Source organism: Rhipicephalus microplus, chromosome 3, assembly GCF_043290135.1.
Source record: "Rhipicephalus microplus isolate Deutch F79 chromosome 3, USDA_Rmic, whole genome shotgun sequence".
Lineage (NCBI taxonomy): Eukaryota > Metazoa > Arthropoda > Arachnida > Ixodida > Ixodidae > Rhipicephalus > Rhipicephalus microplus.
Genome location: NC_134702.1, coordinates 107051268 through 107064671, shown reverse-complemented (window position 1 = coordinate 107064671; position 13404 = coordinate 107051268). Strand labels below are relative to the sequence as shown.

Genomic DNA, 13404 nt, shown 5'->3' with positions numbered 1-13404 from the left:
CTCGCCGCAAGTGTGGATAGCTTCTGGCGTTTGTGCAAAATCTTATAGCTACTCTGTTTACGTGCATGGTCCTCACTGCGCTGGTGCAGAGCTTCCCCTAACGACGAGAAGACCCCTCGGAGCACATCGTGGCCCTTACTACAGAGCAGTGTGAAACGTTATAGAACTGCACGCTATATTGTTTTTTTTTATATGATATGCACAAAAATGCAAAGAAATATGCGTGTATGCATATAGTATAGGAACGCCAACCTATGCGAAGTGAGGTGACTCATGGAAAGGACTGCGACTAGATGAAATAGCAAAGCTCATTGAACATCTCATTTAGAGAGGGATTATTCACATCATAGGTATACATCTATATTGGAACACTGGGAGACTCTTATTGCAAAACAACAAAAATTTACTTAAAAAGCGTACGAGTGCACGTGCGTCTCACGAGAAACCAAGCAATGCTTCACCACATAGCACAAGCAATAAAGCAGCACCTTGGTTTTCATTTTCTTTGTCTATCTGAGAAGAAACATTTTATATTGTTCCTAGGCCATTTATATCTACAAATTGTACATTCTGAATTTTTTTTGTTTAGAATATTTATGCATATAGTGTTTTTTGCTGCACTGTTTACCAGCTGACTACCGAAATTCCACACATTTCACACTTTTATTCAGTTAAAATATTTTTTTTGCTTTACAACAATATTTTTTGGAAAGAGCTTTTGAACTTGCAAAGTTTTATATGCTGCAATCCATGCTGAAGTACTTTTCAAACTGGGAAAAACAATCTTCCCTAGACAATATAAAGAACAAACATTTTCGCGTGGTGGCAAAATAGTCGATACATCTATGAAACTTTATGACAACTCAACCTACAGCCAATTGCAACCAAGAAAAAAAAAATTTAACCTCCACCTAAAGTCATTGCAGTCCAACACAAAGAGAACTCAGATGATTCATTTGTGCACATTTACTCAACTATTTCGATGCGGGCTAGCTTTGTGTGTCACAAACGATCATGATTGGGCTACGAGTGTTGAAGATTGGATGAGTTGGTTCGTCGTACTTGAACTGGTATAGCGCATTATGGGGAAGAAGAAACGGCTGAGCAGACCGACACAAGAGGTCAGAGCGCTAGTCCTCTTGTGTCGGTCTACTCAGCCGTTTCTTCTTCCCCATAATGCGCTATACCAGTTCAAGTATGATTGAGCTACTGGATTTTGGTTGTAAACTTGAACTAACGCTCATCAAAATTGACAATTTATTTCACTTTATTTAAATTTCAAGTTAAACATGGAAATTTCGTAGAAAGTGTACACTGGCCAAAAGATTCATTTTTACAGAAAAAGTACTGCAACATTGTTCAAATAGCACTGCACTGTAGAAAAAAAAAGTCACAGCTTTGCCGCAAGGGCGAAGGAATGAACTCGATAGGAAAAAATTGGAAGGTCACGGGAAGAATGGCAAGCAGATCGAAACCTGCGTCGCTTTTCTCACGCACAATTGATGCACGAAACGCACGAACAGGTACAGATGAACGCGAATAAGCATCTCAGTTGTTACTTCGCTGTATCCAGAAAGCGTACGGAGACTGTGCAATGAGTGCAGTGATATTTGTGCGCCCAGTAACTACAGTAGAATTGTTCTTGAAAGCCCAAGGCATATGAATGTCCGCACACGTGATCGTCCACCCTGCCCCATCTCCGCGGGACAAAGTAGGCATGTGAGATGAGAGAGCGCGTCGTGACGATCTAGCGACACGCGCTCCTTGCGCCATCTCGCTGGTAATGCTGAAAGCACCATAGTCCGTCCGTCCGTCCCCCCCCCTCTGAGATGCCCATCGGCAGCGGTAAGTGGTAGATATAAAATAGCTTGCTGTTTTAACGTTGAAGCTCCTTTACGGCTCATTGGTTAACGCCTGGCACTCAATTTAGAGGTTTGACGTTCGATTCCGCACGCCAGTCTTTTTCTAGATTTTTTTTTGCGTCTCCATATATACAGATATGTATACGTATACGGTGAATAATGCCGGTGCCAAAATCTAGCCGAGAGCGTCCATGTAACTGCTATCACAATAAAGCAAATTTTAATAACATAACGAACTAGTTTGTTGAACTGACTGATATTCAGAGACCATGGCTTGCCTTTTTTTTGCTAGAGATGGGCCTACTACCAGTTATATTAAAATTGGCTGAAATTCAAGGTTGGAACAGCTGAGCCATTAGGGCCAAACTTATTTACCTGCGCCGAAGCACCCCTGCTGCGTCAAACTTGCTTTCTCGGCGCCATACCATGCCGCAGCTACATAATTTAGCCGCAAGACGCGAAAGCCATTAGGCGTCATGCCCGAAAATGTGGCTGAAACATTGTCTTTTTGGTTTCAGCGAAAACAGTATAGTATCAGTTTTGTAAAGGTTGTGATTGCTCCAGCAGCAGTCAGGAACTTTGGTTCTAATGGCGTGGTCGTAATCACAGCAGGCATGCGGGGAAATGGCTCGTGAACCCTTCTACGTGTGATCTATGTGCTACGCACTCAACGCGAAGGGACTAAGAGAAGAGCATCTCTCCACGGTGCGGCTGTTTTTTCTTACAGCAGTGTTTTGTAGAGTCATGTGGTATTGGATTTAAATACATTCGCTGCCAGCCCTACGATTTGTTGCTATCGCATTCATTGCCTTGCCCTTTTGGTGAAACTGTTTTTATATAACTTGGTCGCAGCGTTCGGAAAGAAAATGATGGCAGTAACATTGCTCAAAAAAAGTAGGGGTCGTGTCCAGTTCTCAGAACTGCCTACCCTTGACAGGTGCACATGTCTGCTCAAGAGCGCATTCACATATTCTTGTTCGTTTCACCTCTGTTCTTTGCCCTTACCTACTAGACGGTTGACGCTCGCGCTTTCAGAATGGAAAAAAAAATGGGCGGTTGTACATAACTAAGAGAGTCGCAGTTGCACTGCAAAAGCGAAGTGATCAATGTGATAGCAGGGAATTGTAATGTTATACGAAGTGAGCCGGGCAGCTAACTGTTTTGGATTTGATCTCGCGTAACTGTAAACAATAATGGACCATCTCCCCGAAGGGAACCATTATGGGATGCAAAGCAGCAACAGTGTGCCCGCCGTTGACCCGGCTGAAAGGGGCGTTGACACGGGTGCTGGATGAGCCGTTTGAAGTGGAACTCGGTGTAGCCTTTACTGGAGTAAGCGTTTCTTTGAAACGCATAGACACGAGAGGCAGGTCGGGTTTCGTGTAAAAAAAGTGAAATGTTTATTAATACAGAATAGCTGAGTGGTCGGCCTGAATTTATGTTCATCGCAGAAAAATGAGCCGAAAGAGTAATTCTACTCTACGTGCGGTCGGGCGTTATGGGCGGTGAAGAGTGTGAAGCGAGAGAGAAGTGTGTTGCCAGAGTAATTCTACTCTACGTGCGGTCGGGCGTTATGTGCGGTGAAGAGTGTGAAGCGAGAGAGAAGTGTGTTGCCAGCGGGTGGAGAAGCAACGCCACCCGGGTGTGTTGGCGGGGAAGGGAGAGAGTGACGTCAACGCGCAGCACGAATTGACCTACCTGGCACCCTTCCAACAACTGCGGCGGGTGGGGGGACGCGGTGCGGCGCTTTGGCACGGGGACACGGATGGACAGCGTTGCACAGGCTATAGAGAGCTGCTTCGCATCTAAAATGCTGGCGTACGAGAATACGGCCACCTTGGGTGCAATGAAGGATGGCCGGAGCTTTTCGGGCAGCCGAGTTTGCTACGAGCTTGTTTGCGGTGGCCGTAGCATGAAGAAAGTGCGGAGCGCGTGATAACAGCGTTGATAAAAATGGCTGCACGAACGCGCGTGGCGTTGGAAACGCTTGTGGGACATTTGCAATGTTTATCAAAGAAACACCGCTTAAGAGCACGTCAGCGCCACCACTCAGTCAACATTTTTGCAGTGCAGCAACTTCAGCATGATTGTCGTGCTGTATTTTTGATAACTCAACACGCGTTTTCCGCAGGCGTGTTAGTGGGCATATGACGTCCTCTTTCGAACAGCTATTCGCAATGAGTGGATGGATGGATAAATACGGCTGTACTCTTTAGATCGGGCGATGGCTAGCGCTACCAAGCCGTAATACTTAATGAACCAAAAACTATATTTTATTTCCTTAAATAGTGAGTTTGAGGATTCGTACTTTGCAGTGAAGAGTTTAATTTTCACTCGTGCCTTGACTTTAACCACCAGTCAGATAACCTCCTTCTAGTTAAGTCTACCCGCTTAAAGTCTATTTTACCCTCCCGGCCCCTAAACCCCAGTGCTTTGAGAAACTCTGCGCCATCATCCTAAACTATAGGGTGAAGCCCTTTACAGAACATTATCCAGTGTTCGGCAGTTTCTTCTTTCTCTCCACACGCACTGCATACTGTGTCTACCCCTTCGTATTTGGCCCGATATGTCTTAGTTCGCAGTACTCCCGTCCTGGCCTCAAACAGTAGAGAACTACCCCGAGTATTATCAGAGATCCTTTCCTTGGCAATTTCCTGCTTAAAAGTTCGATAGATCTCTAGTGCGGACTTCTTAATCATGCCCATTCTCCACATGTCAGTCTCCGTTTCCTTCACTTCCTTCTTAACCAATGGTTCTTTTTGGTTTGGCCACCTGCTGTTTTCTAAGTATTTACCAGTCAACTTCCTGGTTCGCTTCCTCCATTTTGTATCGACATTCTTCATGTACAAGTAGCTGAAAACCTTCCTAGCCCAACGCTCCTCCCCCATTTCTCTCAATCGCTTCTAAAATTTTATCTTGCTGCTAGCTTCCCTGCCCTCAAATGATGTCCATCCCATATCACGTAGTACTCCCTGATTTGGTGTATTCCCGTGAGCTCCTAAAGCAAGCCTACCTATTCCACGTTGCTTAATTTCTAATCTTGCGTGAACTTCACATCTCATGCACAAGACCGCATTGCCAAACGTCAGCCCAGGAACCATGACTCCTTTCCATGCATATTCCTGTCACAACATTATACCTATTGTAATTCCACAGTGCCCTAATTTTCATCACTGCTGCATTCCTGTTAGCTTTATCGTCACGTATATTTCGTGTTCCCTCAGGTACTCGGCCCCATTGCTTATCCATACGCCCAGATATTTGTATTTATCTGTTATCTCTAGCATGACCTCCTGTATTCTGAGCTCACTACCTTTGTTGTCATTGAAAATCATGACTGCTGATTTTTCCTTACTGAATCTAAAATCTAACCAATCTCCCTCATTACCGCAGATGTCCATCAATCTCTGCAAATCTTCCTTGTTGTTGGCCATTAGCACTATATCATCTGCGTACATTAATGCTGGTAGTGCCTGATCAATAAGTTTTCCTTGCTTGACTAAAGAGAGGTTGAAGCCCAGTCCACTTCCCTCTAATTTTGCCTCTAATCCTTGTAGGTACATCATGAATAATAAGGGTGGCAGGGGGCACCCCTGCCTAAGCCCCTGTTTTATGTCTGCAAGCTTGGATGCCTGTTTTTCCCACTTTATAACTACCTTGTTACCTTTATAGATACCCTTTAAAAGATTAGTGACTACATATTTTACGCCTAGTGTGTCCAGTATTTCCCACAATTCCTCTTGAACCACGCTATCGTATGCTCCCTTGATATCCAAAAATGCTAGCCACAGGGGCCTGTGTTCCTTTTCTGCTATTTCGATGCACTGCGTCAGTGAGAACAGATTGTCTTCCAACCTCCTGTGTTTCCGAAACCCATTCTGCAGTTCCCCCAGCACCCCCTCATCCTCTATCCATGCCTGCAGCCTTTCTTTATAATCTGCATCGCCAGCCTGTAGACCACTGATGTCACTGTTATAGGACGGTAGTTGTTTATGTCAGCTTTGTCCCCCTTTCCTTTATAGATCATGCTCATCCTGCTAAGCTTCCATCCATTGGAAACTTCACCATCGATTATTATTTTGCTCACTGCCTCTCTTAAAGCCTGCTTAGACTTCGGACCTAATGTCTTTATCAGCCTAATTGGAATGCCATCTGGGCCTGTTGATGTACTACTAGGAACCCTTTTCTCAGCCCTTTCCCACTCGCGTTGTGAAAATGGAGCCATTGCACCACTTGATTCGTCCTTGTCTATTGTGGCGCATAAAGTACTTCTTTGTTGAAATTTTTCTGTCACCCTTGTTCTTATATATTCAATAGCTTCGTCCCCTTCTAGCCTAGCACCTTGGGCTGTAGTTATAAAACTCTGCTCTAGGCTTGTCTCATTTCTTAGGGAGTTTAGATGGTTCCAAAATTTCGCAGCTGCCTTTCTATCTTTTTTATGTACTTCTGCCAGCCACTGAGCTCCCTTTCTTCTAATCTTTTCATTTATCAGAAAGAATGCATCCTTTCTACAGCTTAGAAAGGTTTCCCATTTTCTTTCAACATCATCTGTCGGTTCATCCCGCTGCTTAGCATGTCTGTGTTCCCTAGAGGCTTCCTGACGTTTTGCTATGGCTCTCTTAACTTCCTCATCCCACCAACTTTTGGGTTTGTGTCTTCTTTTCCGGGGTGACTTGTCACGCGTCTTAGCAAGCTCTAGCTCAGAGTCCAATCAGATTCGTGTATGTCCACACTGTCTTATTATCCTCCGTGATTACTTTCTCAATTTGTTTAGAGGCTATTTCAATTTGCCTTTCTGGATAAAAATTTTCCTGTAGTTGCTCATCTTGTCTCCTTCCTACTTTCACTGCTCTTCCAAAACTTAGCTTAATACGTTTGTGATCACTACACACACTTTTGGAGCCGCCTTCATCTATGTGCGATTCCCTGAGCTTATCATACATCCTATGTGACATCAGTGCATAATCTATCGTCGACTGCAGCCTTCCTACCTCCCATGTTATTTGCCCTTCACACTTCTCGGTACTGTTGCAAATGATCAAATCAAGCCTTTCACACATATCCATGATCATTTTGCCTGTCGGGTCGATATACCCATCTATATCTTCTATGTGCGCATTCATGTCTCCTAGTATAGTTATCTCGCACTCTCTTCCTAACTCCTGAATGTCCTTTGATATACACTCTACCATTGCCTGGTTTTCCTCTCTGGCCTTTGCTCCCGTCCACAAGTACACGAAACCAAGGAGTGTCATTTGGCCTGCCACTTTTCCTTTTAGCCATAAATGTTCCTTGTACTCCTGCTTGACCCTTTGCCAGTCGGTACTTTTATGAATGAATGCCCCAACACCACCCCCCTTTCTGCTGCCTTCTGTTCTATTACAATATTCCCACGCGTAGTCCGGATTGTTCGGAGGTTGTTCCATGTCCCTGAGATGTGTTTCTACAAAACCGTATACCATCGGCCTCTCTTCCCTTAGCTGTTCTTCTATCTCTTCCCACTTCAGCCTGTTCCTACCACCCTGCATGTTTATATACCCTATGTCTGAATTGGCTCGGCGCTTGTGGCTATGTCTATTTATGCCCCGGACTCTACCTATCTTAGATATTGGTGCCACTTTGGAATCGTGTCTGTCCATACCACCTGTCGAAGAGTCTCCCTGGTTGTTTTTCCTCGTTACTAGCTATCCTGCACCCCAAAGGGCTCGCCTGCCCCCCAAAAAAGCTACTGCGCGTCCTGCAAGTCGCCAACCCACCTCATGACCTAGCCGCCCATCGAAGTGAATTCTGTCTCGTTGAAAACCACCCCACCTATGCACCTCTCTGTTTATTTCCACCATCTCAAAGCCTTTCTCTCGACTCATCCGCCATATCTCTTGGTTTGCGTTGACAACCACTCTTTGCAGGTTGCTATCATGCACCGGTACCTCCGGTATCGTGCATATCGCTATCGTGCAATCCACACAGACGGTTGCGCCACGTAGCGGCCGGCGAGAGCAAAATCTCAGAGATGATCAGTTGAGGAGTGGAGCGAGGCGGGGTTCTCGTTTCTTACCAACTTTCATGCATGCGATGGCAAAAAAATCTAAAAGCAACACGATGTGTTGCGTGCCTCAGTGCACGAACAGTGCGGTGAAGGATGAGATAAGCCTTCATTCGTTTCCGCTGGACGTGCGACTCAAGAAGGAGTGGGTGGTGAAGCTCCATATAGGCAAGCCTGGGGCGCGGCCAATGAAGGTTTGCAGCGCACATTTTGTTACCGAAGACTTCTTCTGGAGCAGCATCGGTAAGCCAAATGCTAATTGTTGACATTTTTCACAAAAGCATAAAGATTTCGCTCTTACGATATTGTTGAAATGAACGGCGCCGTCGATGCGGAACGATGGACGTAAACACCGCAACACTTGATTTTTGCTTTTGGAGAGTTAGGAAGCTAGTGCCTGGGCGTCTGTCGCCCGCATAAAATGAAGGGAGCTTTAATTTCCGCATTCTGTCGCTCTTTTTAACAGACTGTAATGCGTGACTGCACTTTGAACTGTCTTTCCTCGCGGGCTCTTTGATTGCGATCAGGGACAATCCGGATCGGATTTCGTAGTCAACACTGACCGCTGTTGCACGGCAAAAACCTGTCTGGATCATGTTTGGTGCAGGCGTCAACGAAACCGCGATCATATTGTCACGTTACAACGTAACTGTAACCGATAGATAACGGCACACAAGGACGTCAAACTGATTCGAACAACGGCAATACGACTTTATCGTTTTTCTCTGCACGCGTATCTTCGTCCTCTTCTGAACAGCGGCACATACAAGCCTGCCAGCATCTATGGAAATAATACTTTCAGAACTTGTACTAGTGGCATTACCCCCTTCCCAAAGAACATCGTCCCGATGTCACAACATAATTACCAGATGAAAAGAAAAGACATACAATAAGCAGTACAAAAGGGGGTGTTCACAATCACTGTAAGTCTACTCAAGGAGGTTTGACGAATAGTTAGCATTGGTGAAATGATTTCATCCTCGAAACATGGACAACGTGTGGTTGTTGTAAATGGTGGAATTCACGAGCCATGTCCTCGTCAAGAACCTCGTAGTTTACTTCGCTGAGACGGCGGAGAACTCTACAGGGACCAAAATAGCGGCGTAACAACTTTTCCGACCGGCCCCGTTGTCGAATAGGAGTCCACAACCATACTCGTTCTACGGGTTGGTAAGAGACATCGCGACAACGAGCGTTGTACCGCAATGAGTCTATGCATTGTTGCTTGTGAATTCGTTCGCTGGAAGCTTACGAGCTGCATCTGCCAGTCTGATAAATTCGTTCGTGTTGACACTAATCTGGCGTCTGTCTGGTAGAAGCATGGCATCCAGCATTGTAGTGACCTCCCTGCCGTGAAGCAACCGGAATGGTGTGAATCCAGTTGTTTCTTGCACAGCGGTGTTGTAAGCGAACGTGACGTAAGAGGGATGTCATCCCAGTTTTTGTGGTCTTGGTCAACGTACGTGGATAGCATGTCGGCGATCGTGTTGTTTAGTCGCTCTGTAAGGCTGTTGCTTTATGGGTGGTATGCAGTGGTTTTTCGATGTACTGTGCCGCTAAGCTGCATGACGTCTTTTATCATCCGGGCGGTAAAAGCTGTGCCACGATCAGTTATGACAACTGCTGGTGCTCCATGTCGCAGGACGATGTTCTATATAAAAAAGTGGGCAATCTCAATGGCGGTGCCACGTTGTAATGCCTTCGTTTCGCAGTAGCGCGTCATGTAATCAGTTGCGACTACAATCCAGCGGTTGCCGTCACGAGACTTGGGAAAAGGTCCGAGTAGGTCCATGCCAATTTGTTGGAATGGTTGTGTCGGAGGAGTAACGGGCTTCAAAAAGCCGGCTGGGCGCTGATGTGGTGCTTTACGGCGCTGGCACTCGTGACACGTTTTCACGTAATGCTTCACGTCTCGATTTAACTTAGGCCAGTAATTGTGTTGGCGAATCCGGGCCAAGGTACGTGTGAATCCTAAGTGGCCTGAGAAAGGCTCATTGTGACAGGCGGACAAGACATCGGCTCGTAACACTGGCGGGACGACGAGCAGGTACTCAGTCGCGTAAGGGTCGAAGTTTCTTTTATAGAGAATATTTCTGCGAAGCAGAACGTTGATGACGAACGAGCGAATGCTGGTGGTGGATGCGGCGTATGGCCTTCAAGATATTCGATGAATTGTCGAAGCTCGGAATCCTTCTTCTGCTGTTCAGCCAAGTCGGACACACTAAGGGCGCAGAGAAAACGGCCGTCGAAATCGTGATCACCTGACGCTGTCTTAAGAGGAGCTTGGGAAAGGCAGTCCGCGTCAGTATTCTTCCGGGCAGACTTGTACACGACTGTCAAATCCAACTGCTGAAGGCGTAAGCTCCACCTGGCATGGCGTCCGGAAGGGTCTTTAAGGTTCGCCAACCAGCAGAGCGCATGATGATCGGTAACAACTCTGAACGGGAGACCATACAGGTACGGTCTGAATTTAGCTATTACCCAGACAACAGCTAGGCACTCCTTTTCAGTGGTTGTGTAATTCGCTTCCGCGGATGATAAAATCCGGCTCGCATAAGCAATAGGGCGTTCGACGCCGCCTTGCCACTGGACGAGAACTGCACCAAGGCCGACGTTACTGGCGTCTGTGTGTAGTTCAGTGTCGGCATATTCGTCATAGTGTCCGAGTAAGGGCTCAGACTGGAGACGCTGCTGGAGCTCGGAGAAAGCGCATGTTTGCTTAGGGCCCCACACGAAGGGAACATCTTCTTTTGTCAGACGAGTGCGGGATTCGGCAATGTTTGCGAAATTTTGCACAAACTGTCTATAGTATGCGCAAAGGCCTAAAAATCGACGCACATCACGTTTGTTGGCAGGTGGTGGAAAATCTGCGACAGCCCACGTTTTGTCTGGGTCCGGCCGAATACCACCAGGGCGAACAAGGTGGCCGAGAAACTTTAATTCGCTGTAACCAAAATGACATTTTTCTGGTTTCAGTGATAGGCATGCCGTGCGAATTGCAGCAAACACAGATCTAAGTCGCTGCAAGTGCTGCTCAAACGTTTGCGAGAAGACAACGACGTTGTCTAAGTAAACAAGGCATGCTTTCCACTTGAGACCGGAGAGCACTATATCCATCATCCTCTGGAATGTCGCAGGGGCAGAACACAGACCGAAGGGCAGCACCTTGAATTCGTACAGACCATCAGGCGTTATGAATGCTGTTTTCTCTCGGCCGCGTTCATCAACTTCGATCTGCCAGTAGCCACTGCGTAAATCCATAGAGGAGAAGTATCGGGCACATCGGAGGCGGTCTAGTGAGTCGTCGATGCGCGGAAGCGGATAAACGTCTTTCTTTGTGACTTTGTTGAGTTTGCGGTAACCGACGCAAAATCGGAGAGTGCCATCCTTCTTCTTTACTAGTACGACGGGGGACGACCATGGACTGTTCGAGGGTTGGATTACGCCATCTTCGAGCATCTGCCTCACTTGAGAACGTATTGCCTCTTGTTCCTTTTGTGATACTCTGTAGGCGTGCTGACGTATGGGTCGCTCGCATGGTCAGTTACAATGCGGTGCTTTACGGTTGGCATTTGTTTTATCTTAGATGTAGACGCGAAACAGGCGCTAAACATGCGCACGATACAGCGGATTTGCTCTTTCTGCGCACATGAAAGCTTCGGATTGACATCGACTGTATCGGCTACCGCGGTGTCACTTTCAACGGCTGCAGAAATTGGGGCTATCGTCGGACACGCTTCATCGTCAATGGCTTCGAAATGTGCGATAGTTGTTTGCTTGGCCAAATGTTGGTATGCTCCACTAAAATTAGTGACCAACAACTCAGTCGTCCCACATTTAAATTGAGTTATGCCCCGGGCAACGCAGATTTGCTGAGACAAGAGCACCGAAAGGTTGGCTTCAGCGATACCACTACCGTCGTGGTCTATGTCACCCTGTACAGTAACAAACATACTGGAGCGTGGCGTAAGTGTGACGGTGTCGTCGACAATGCGAAGCGCAGTCTTCTGCGGACCGGTATCTCTAGGCTTCGGGCCATAGTCCTCAGCAAATGTTACAAGGCAGTCTCGAAGATTTATAACAGCGCCGTGCTCGCGAAGGAAATCCATGCCAAGAATAACTTTTCGGGAGCATTCGGGAAGCACAACGAAAGAAGCAATGAACGTCGACTCACAAATTTGCAGCCTTGCGGTGCATCTCCCGATTGGTGTCAAGAGATGACCACCTGCTGTCCAAAGGTTTGGTCCATGCCCCCAAGGAGTTGTGACTTTCCTGAGTTCAGCCACAAGTTCAGGGCTGATAACTGAGTAGTCGGCGCCGGTGTCGACCAGAGGAGCCACTGGATGATTGTCGACAAGGACGGCAATGTCAGCAGAATGACATTGAATGACACCTCACATCGTCCGCGATGTGAGGTGTCAGCTGAAAGGAATTGTCGAAGGTTGGTGGATGGGTCGGAGGAGGCTGTTTTGACGATAGCTTAACAGCGGTCTCACCCCCGGAGGCTGCTGATTCTAGTTTCCCCGGCGTGGACTTGGGGACCTAGCGGATCGTCCCGCAACAACATCGGCGAAAGTAGAGTATTGATTCGCGAACCTAGAGCGTCAAGAATATGGAGAGCGTGATTGGCGTCGCTGAAGATTCGGAGACGGTAGACTTGCTAAGTATTCTGCGATGGCGCCGGGTTGTTTCCCATCCCTGGGCTGACGAGCGTCTGGCCGAAATCCAGGTAGGCCCATCTGTCTGTATGAGCACTCCCGGTACAAGTGACCTGGCTCACCACAGTGGTAGCATAGTGGCCGATTGTCGGAAGCGCGCCACACGCTAGATTTCCGCAAATTAGGTCGCGGATTCTCATAGTGTGGCGGACCCGAGAAGTACTGCGGCATCTGCAGACAAGTCGGTCGTTGGTTTTTATAGTGTGGCAGGCCCGAAAAGTGCTGCGGCGTCTGCAGGCTAGTCGGTCGGGGGAAATGGCTGGCTGCCGGTGCAGGAGTGCGTACAGCTTCCGCGTACGTCAGCAGAGGAGCTTCGGTTGGAGGTGGCACTAATGGTCGTACCAGCTGCCGCACCTCTTCACGGACGACGTCCGTCAGAGCGGCCACTTGAGGCAGCGAAAGCACTGCGTGAAGCTTTTGCAGCTCGTCGCGTACAGTGCTACGGACAAGCTCAGCAAGGTCTCTCACGCTCGTGGCATTGGGTGTTACCGAGGGTGCTGACAGACATGCAATGTTGTTGGACTGCTCATACTGCGAAGACCGCTGTCTTAGCATTCACTCCATTGTCGCCGCTTCACGGAGGAATTGTGCCATGGTAGCTGGTGGGTTTCGTACAAGTCCTGCAAACAGCTGCTCCTTCACACCCCGCATCAGAATGCGTACCTTTTTGTCTTCCGTCATAGCAGAGTCCGCTCGACGGAACAGACGAGACATCTCCTGAACGAACATGGCCACGCTTTCATTGGGTCTTTGATTGCGAGAATTGAGGAGACGTTCGGCT

General features: G+C 47.4%; 1 protein-coding gene across 1 annotated transcript in view; it reads right to left on the bottom strand.

Annotated features, from left to right (window-relative positions):
* The window catches only part of LOC142803863 (uncharacterized), a 30215-nt gene that overhangs the window by 4985 nt on the left and 11826 nt on the right, over positions 1–13404 (bottom strand). The window lies entirely within an intron of this gene.